At 37.4% G+C, this 8,241-nt stretch overlaps 1 long non-coding RNA gene across 1 annotated transcript in view; it reads left to right on the top strand.

Annotated features, from left to right (window-relative positions):
• Nucleotides 1-2,198: 2,198 nt before the first annotated feature.
• LOC116690496 (uncharacterized) overlaps nucleotides 2,199-8,241 on the top strand; it is a 15,315-nt gene continuing 9,272 nt past the window's right edge. The window contains exons 1-2 of the long non-coding RNA XR_004332271.1: nucleotides 2,199-2,209; nucleotides 6,328-6,334. This is a non-coding gene — a long non-coding RNA (uncharacterized LOC116690496). The remainder of the gene's footprint in view (nucleotides 2,210-6,327; nucleotides 6,335-8,241) is intronic.

The raw sequence follows: 8,241 nt of genomic DNA, 5'->3' as shown, positions 1-8,241 counted from the left end.
CAAGTCTGAGACCATAGAAAAACGGTCTCCAGTCCGGACTCGAGTCCAAGACCGGACTCGAGTCCTACAGCCCTGCTAGATAGTTCCTGAAAATGAGTGATACGTTAAAGTAAAGTGTACGCATTAGATTAGAAACTCTCTTCTCCTAAAAAATGAAATAGATTATATTATATTTCAGAGCAAAGGCTGTTTAATGCTTCTGCGTCAACTCTACGCCGCAGCTACGGCGTCGCTACGCTGTTGCTCCTACGGCGTTGTGACCCTTTCAGAAAAGTGACAACATTTTGAAGGAATCGGGGTACATTACAGCTGTGATTATACTTGATTCAAGACCAAATAAAGCATTTAACCATATGTGGACACTGATCTTTAGATGATACCAAAAGATGTACTACCAGCTGCAGAAAATAACACACAGAAATGTTTTACCTTTTTAATACATTTGCTAGGTGGTAACTAATCAGAGTCTGGACATGCTCAGGTCCAATACGACACTTTAGCTGGAAGTAATAAAAAATAAATTGTGCTATTTCACAGCTTCTGTTTATTTCCCATAAGATAAATCATAGCACCACACATCTGTTTGAAGCCAGCTGTGGTGCATGCACATTTCCGCCCATCATCAAATTGTAAAAAACGTTGCCACTCAATAACTCTTTTATAGAAGAGCATCCAGATGAAACAAATGCATATGCCACTATTTAGAGGCTTCAACTTGTCACATCTTTATTGTGATCAAATACACCCAACAGCACCTGTGGAGAGAACGTGCAGGTTGCCTTTAAATGGATTTACGGTATTCAATAGCTACTACTGACTTACTCAGTGGAATTATGTAGATCCCATTTACTCGGCAGTGCCCTCTAATTCAAGAATAACCCTGTTTGTAGACATACAGGGTTGTTGTAGCTCCTCCTACATTTTGTTTCAATCCCCCACAAAATAAGGAACTGGACAGGGAGAGGAGATATAATACTCTTCTGTTAGCGGCCTTGAGCTTATTTAAGCTTTGGCAGGGGACGATATTGAAGTACCCAACTGAAGAAGTATAACTAACTTTGAACTAGAAATATTTCATCCTAGCGTTCTCTCTTCAGTGCCAGTTATTGGGATGATCTAGATCTTTAAAAATTTACAACTGTGTCTAGGTATGAATTGTTAATTTCAAGATTGTTGTATTTTTTTTATTTTTTAGAATTTTCTTTAGACTCAGAGAAGATAAACTCTAACAAAGCCTGCCTAATGCAATCTCAAAGGCCACACATTTAAAACAGCACAATATGTTTCGGGTATGAAAATGGGTAACATCATCTTTTAAGTTGTTTAGTAAAGCTGACATGAGATGATTAGTGACTGTGGAGTTTTTGCCAGAGCCAAATGTGTTCCATCGTCATCCGATATTAAACAACTCTCAGTTAAACAACTCTTTTTTTTTTGAAACATAAACTGTTATTTTACTCGTTGTTTCTAAAGTGTACAGAATATAGTACTGTGGAAAATGTATTACTTATTACGTATTATTATAGAGCCTGGATCTAAGGATATTGGTCAGTCGGTCCACCGCTTTGTTCGAGACTGGAATATCTTAACAAATTTTTGATGGATTACCATTAACTTTTGTACAGATATTTAGGATCCCTAAAAGATCAATCCTAGCCCCTTTGGTGATCCACTGACTTTTTATTTAGCTCCACCAGTAAGGCAAGGTTTGCACTTCCAGCGAAATATCATGATTTACTACAAGATAGGCACCAAATGGTGCACAGACATTTGTGATTCCCAGTAATCCTCTGACTTTGGGGATCCCCCCTAAACGTTTTCTCCTCTGCCACCATTGATATTTTTGGTTTTAAAGCTTTAGAGTGTACATCTTTTAAATGACTGATGGTTCATTACATTCTAGCCAAATTAGTTGATACAAAGCTAATTAAGACTATCAGCTCCACACAACTCTGTATTTCTCAGCATGGCTGTGTTTAGAAAATGGTGCCGTCCAGCTACTTTCACGAGCAAAAACTTGAGTGATGAGAATTACCTTTTCTAATGAGTCCATCGTGTTTTTTTAATTCTCAGTGTTCTCTTTGGTTACAAGCAACCACATGGAAGATAGGGGTGGTGCGTGATCACAGAAGGCTTGTATCATGTGGCTGCAACAACAATGTTGTTGTCGATACTTAGAATTCCTCATGACAAAACTATGCACTATTGCGTTAAGGGAAATATCTCAACAACTATTGCCATGTAACAAGTGACATTCCCATCAGCCTCAGTACTGTACTTGGTGTTTAGTGTCTATTTTCAAATGTTAGCATGCTAACATGCTAAACTAAGTTCTTGATAATGGTAAATATTACACCTGCTAAACATCTAATATCATAAATATTTTATTTTCATATCTACAGTATATGTGTGTGTGTGCGTACACATGTATATATATATATATATATATATATATATATATATACTATGTACAGTATGTAGGTTGTTAATTTTATTCTGCACCTGTAGATACATGTACAAGTATTTTTTTTCAGTAGGTAATTGTGTATTTTATTTTGGTCTTTTGTTATCTATTTTTTGTTATTTATCATAATTATTATTTTTAGTATATTTCTTGCATTTTCTGTAAGTGTTTGACTGAGCGTATATATCCTTGTAACTTGCTGCTGTAACAGAGTAATTACTAAAGTCCATCTACTTACCTACCTGCCTGCCTGCCTGCCTACTACTCAGTACATTCTGTGATGTTAGCATTGAGCTTAAAGCACTCCTGTGTCTAAATACATCCGCAGAGCTGTTAGCGTGGCTGTAGACTCAAAGGCCATTTCACGGCTGCCACAATGTTCTGAAGTCTGTATGCACTCAAGCAGTCTATGCACTATAAAGGCAAAATGGATACCTGTTTTATGTACTGTATATATGTACTTTATTCTCCATTCCTTAGTCCTGTTTGTGTTAAGCGGTCACTGTACCTTTTTTCTTTTTAGGACTTTTTCTTTTTCAGCCAAATACAAAAAAACAAAGGAGCCCTTATTTTTGCTCTCGTATGCTTGCCATCTCGATCTCTTGTGCACATGTTTTGAACGTGTACACAGACCCCCAACAGCGCATCCACGTCTGCTGTCCACATGCAAGTCTGTAGCTGTCAGTGTCCAAATAGAAAATTTGGTTAAAGCATTGTTCTTTTTTCAGTATGACATACAGACATTGCCTCCAACTACCCTTATTTCCTCACTTAGAAAATATAAATTTCATAATTTTTTGTCTGACTGATAAAGCATGTACATAAAAAATATGCAACCTTTATGATGTCCTTGTACTGAATTACCAGGTTTTGGGCAGAAGGAAACAGTATAATATTTCTTCATTTCTGAACTGAACTGTTAATCATAGTCATGCATTGTTGATAATGGGGTGATAAAGAATGAATAATAGTGTTGTAGAAACGACCCTGCTATTGGAGCAAAGCTCTTTGCACTTGTGGGTAAAATTGCTCCTCTATTGTGGGGTAATGTCTAGTCATTTGTTTTCCGTGCCCACTGATCATCGTAATATCATGCTGATATGTTCAAACATGGAAAATAAATAGCATGTGCCATTCCAGCACAGTTCAGTTTCAGATGTTTTGAGTGGGTTTGAGATCAGTAGCATTTTGGAGTCCTGCTTTGTTGAGCCAAAATGTTTCTCAAAATTACACAGTTAAATGTGTTTATACCAAATAGTACAAATGTCTGTTAAAGCAGCACTGCACTCTTTATACACAATAGATTATTGCAAATGTAATCCCCCATTCCCCGCCCCATGCATTTTCTATGAACATAATGCAGTAAGTATACTGTCACTCAGTGTTAACTTTCTTTCTTCCTGTGGTGAGACTACACATTTTAGGACCGCTAATATGCAATAAAATGTCTTTTAAAGTACTTGTATCTCAGTTTGCAATCAGAGTGAAAATGTGTTTCTCATTCTGTGCCTGAGATGGCCATCACATCTTTGAGCATGTCTGAAGCCGGACTATGCAATTTACCTGCCCATTGCATATACTTGACAACTTGTTAGGATTGGAAAGGCCATTAAAAACACACTCCAAAATAAACACATTTTTGTAAGTTAAGTCCTTTTTCTTGGTTGAGCCAGGAACAGATGTCCAATCTGGCTGATGAATCGGAACCATCTGAAACAACTCTTTTAGCCTAAGTTCAATAAATATACCTTTCAACACATTCACAGGAGAAACATTTGGAGTCACAATACAGGCTTTGCTTTTGTGGTAGTCTATACCTGCAACCTGAGTTATCATGGAGTACATTTTCCAGTTAGTAAACATTGTGTATATTATTTTTGTAAATGTTTTCCAAGCTCTATAGATACTGTTTATCTGTTCATAGTAGTAAAAAACACCTTTCTGAATATCTAAAATGACACAATTACAGAAAACATGTTTGTAATAGCCCGTTTACTGGATTTTCTCGCCAACTGTTAAACAAGAACAGATTCCCAAGAGTGGTAGTAGTGTCTCTTCCTTCAATCGAAGGAGAAGAGTGTTCTTTTCTATTTTTTTATTTTACATGGCTCTCCCTCTTTAGAGCTGTTGACTTGTGCCTTCTCTTTGCTGAACAGGTGTCAGACAAGTCAAACAGACATTTGTGTTCACAGTGTATTTTCTGCATCTGTAGTGTAAAGTGTTTTGAGAGCCAGCTACATCAGACCAGACACTTAACATCTACAGTTTCTCTGTGCATTATTAAAAAGAATAACTACATGTTTAGAGCTTAAGTAATGACTGAGTAAGGTTATATAATTTTTGAATACCAGTATATAAGAAGACAATCATTAAGCAGATGGGTCCAGTGCTTCAGATGGCAGCATGATTTATTTTATTTTAAAAGCAACTACATTTCAAAGTGTGTATGTGTGTATGTGTGTGTGTGTGTGTGTGTGTGTGTGTGTGTGTGTGTGTGTGTGTGTGTGTGTGTGTGTGTGTGTGTGTGTGTGTGTGTGTGCGTGCATGCGTGCGTGTGTGTTTTGGGAAAAAATAAATCATCCATATGATGCACACTCATTCTTTGAACATGCATGTGTGTCTCCCACTCAAAAGATGTTTGGTAGCAGAAGACAGTAATGGGACTTGTTTCCCATCTGTATAAGTAAAACATAAGAGGAGCTGCGTGTTGGAAATCTGAATGTGCTAGTGATTTAGTATGTCATTCTGCAGTAAACACCATGATTCAAAACCCCATGTGACCCCCTACTGCTAAGAAATCAGGACTGATCACACATCTACTGCCGACATATGCACCCCCAATGGCCCAAATAAACACGCCACATTTGTCCTAACAACTCCTAATTGAACTGCAAAGAATGACTTTGATTTGATTTGTATGTGAGCTTGAGTACGAGGAAGGAAGAGAAAAGAGGCAAACATCGGACAGGATTCGGTTTCCCCAAAGGGCTTGAGAGTCAGTTAAACTGTCTACAAATTGCTCACAGCCCAATAATTGAGCTCAAATGCTGCAGTAGGCGATAGACCCAATGGCGGATCAAATAACTGATTACTTAGGAAAACAAAGTGAGGGTGCCAGTGAAGATTTGTGGAAGAACCAAAAGATCAGTTGTGTAGCTAAAGATAGGGCACGGGCTGAAAATTCCTTAAATCAAATCTTGTGTGATTGAGATGAAAGTTTGGGAGAGGTACGCAGGAAGGATGCCATCGCTGCAGCATCTTCTGTTGAATGCTTTAGAGCACAGATTGGTTCTTTCTTCCTTAGACAAATACCTTATTGTCAGCTTTCGCTCAAACTTTTCATTATATCTGATGGGAAGTAAAGTCGTTGCAAACCACCAGAGAGATGGTCATGACTACATGCGACCCTGCATGACAACCTATTTTCCACAGATTGAACATGATGCACAGATTATATGTAGTGGTTATAGAATGCAACGATTTTATATCAAATTGGACAAAAGGTATTTCTGAAAAAGCAACAAGCAGAGATTTATTTTGTTGAGAAGTATGTAGTAAGAATTAGGAAGTAAGAAATAAGAATTCTTAAGTGGGCACTTTTTGTTTTGCAGATTGCAGATGACTGAATAGATACAATCAATACAGATACTGAACATAACCCAAGGAGACTGGGACAACAATTGATCCCCAGATTTGCACACAAAAGAACAACAAAAATTAGGATCTCGGTTTCTTCAAAATTCATCCTAGCTGTCTCAAATGAAACCCCTATTTTGTTGCTAAAGACAACATTCTGTGCTTCTTTTAGCATACATTGTGGACTGATGTAATCTGTTGGGTGGTCAATATTATGCTTTGGAAAGCTGTTAAGTTTCAGTTTCCTTTTTAAATAATTGTGTATTATTGAGTTTCAATGGGGGGAAAAAAACAACCTTGAAATGGCTGTGCTTGGTTGGAGAATTAAGGAATGAGGTGGAATGGACATTCTCTTTTTTGCCTCTTTACCTCAAATCTAATCTTTGTCATAATCAGGATCCCCAATCAAAATACAAAGGAGCACTAAAGGATAGTATGTGTGTGATTTTGACATTGGTCAGCTTGCCATATTTATATTTTCCTTGTTATGACTCTATGATATAATACAAAATTCAGTGTAAAGGAAAAAAAACATATTTCCCTTGATTTAAGCAAAAGATTTCTTTGAAGAATTGTAAAGAAAGTGCCATTGTTTTTTTGTCGCTGCTATATCTTGTGGAAAGTTAGCTTAATACACAAATAAACCTGAAGGGTTTAAATATTGGGTAGTACTGGCATGTACATCCAAAAATCTGTATTTATATTTTAGTGGATAAGATTTCAACATAAACTTGCCACTTCACATATGGAAACAAGGAAAGCTGGGGTAAAAGGTATTCATCATTTTATGACCCTTTTTAAAAAAAGATATAACATCGTAACTGCGTATTAGAACAAAACCATAAAGGAGCACAAGGAGTGGAGAGAGAGGAAACAAGAGATGCATGTTCCACAGATTCTCCAGTTTCACATTCCTGCAGTGCAAGGAGGTGTAGTTCACACATCCTATCTGCTCGCTCAATTTAAATATTTTGCTCTGTTTTAAGTGCTTCTTAATTTTTCACGGTCTCCAGCCCTTCCAGCTGATCCCTTCCAGATGTGGTTAAAGTGGGACAGGGAGTGAGGAAGCAGGGGCAAAGACACCCTTTACACACATATAAACACACACCCACACTTTGAAACTCATCCTTTTTTACGGTCATATAAAACAGCTTCACCCCTTTTTTTAGCTCTCCATTTTATATCAGCTGTTTAAAACACACAAAAGAACACACATGCAAAGGCAAAGTTATAGGAGGGGAGTCATGAGGGAGAAGGATCAAAATGTGATTAGCTGTCATTCCAGCCCCGCTATCCCTTTGCCGGGATAGCGGGGCTGGAACTAAAACCAAACAGTGTATACCTCCACAGAAAATAAAGTGACAAATCACAATGTTCTCTGTGATTTATTACAGATATCGAATTTCTTTTCACATTGTACTGACTGTACTGAATTAAAACCAGAGCCTGAAAGAAAGTTCTTTTGGCCTTTTAGAATTAGGTGTTCGTCATTTGTTTGCATGGGCTTAAATAAACCAACAATATGGTCATTTTAATCCCCTTAGGTGCTGTAATCATAATTCTAAAACCCCAAAGTTTGTGCTTAAAAAACATCATTTAACTTGTAAGCAACTGCATAACGTTAACTTCATGACGTCTATCTTTGAGTTTTAGTATTTCCTCAGGTCAAATGATGGTAAAATTTTGGGCAATCTGTTATATCCTAAATTGCATTAGGAGAAAGCCTGACAAATAGTTTGGCACCTTCAGGGTTTGACGCAGCCCATCAGGAATAAGTATGAATATGTCAATGTAATGTATTTTAGGTTTTAAAGCTGGTGTACTGTTATGGGTAGATACGGCCTATTCATATGACTAAAAAGCCTTACAACCTTCTACTTTTCCTTTTTTGTTGGGATAAACTTTTTAAAAATATATATTCAGAAACAAACAATTACAAACAATACACTGAGACATTAGAACATGTCCCACATCCCCTGGGAGGGATGGAGACAAAACAACCTTCTACTTTTCCTGAAAAAAGGCCATCATCTTTGTCCTGGTATTCACCCAGTCTCGCTTTGCCAGACCCTCTTCCAAAGCGCTCTGAAGGAGGGTCTGGAAACTCAACATAGCCTTCGGGGATGGGAGGAAAACGTGCT

Source organism: Etheostoma spectabile, chromosome 6 (assembly GCF_008692095.1).
Source record: "Etheostoma spectabile isolate EspeVRDwgs_2016 chromosome 6, UIUC_Espe_1.0, whole genome shotgun sequence".
Classification (NCBI taxonomy): domain Eukaryota; kingdom Metazoa; phylum Chordata; class Actinopteri; order Perciformes; family Percidae; genus Etheostoma; species Etheostoma spectabile.
The sequence above is the reverse complement of the archived record's forward strand: the minus strand, read 5'-3'. Positions and strand labels throughout refer to the sequence as shown.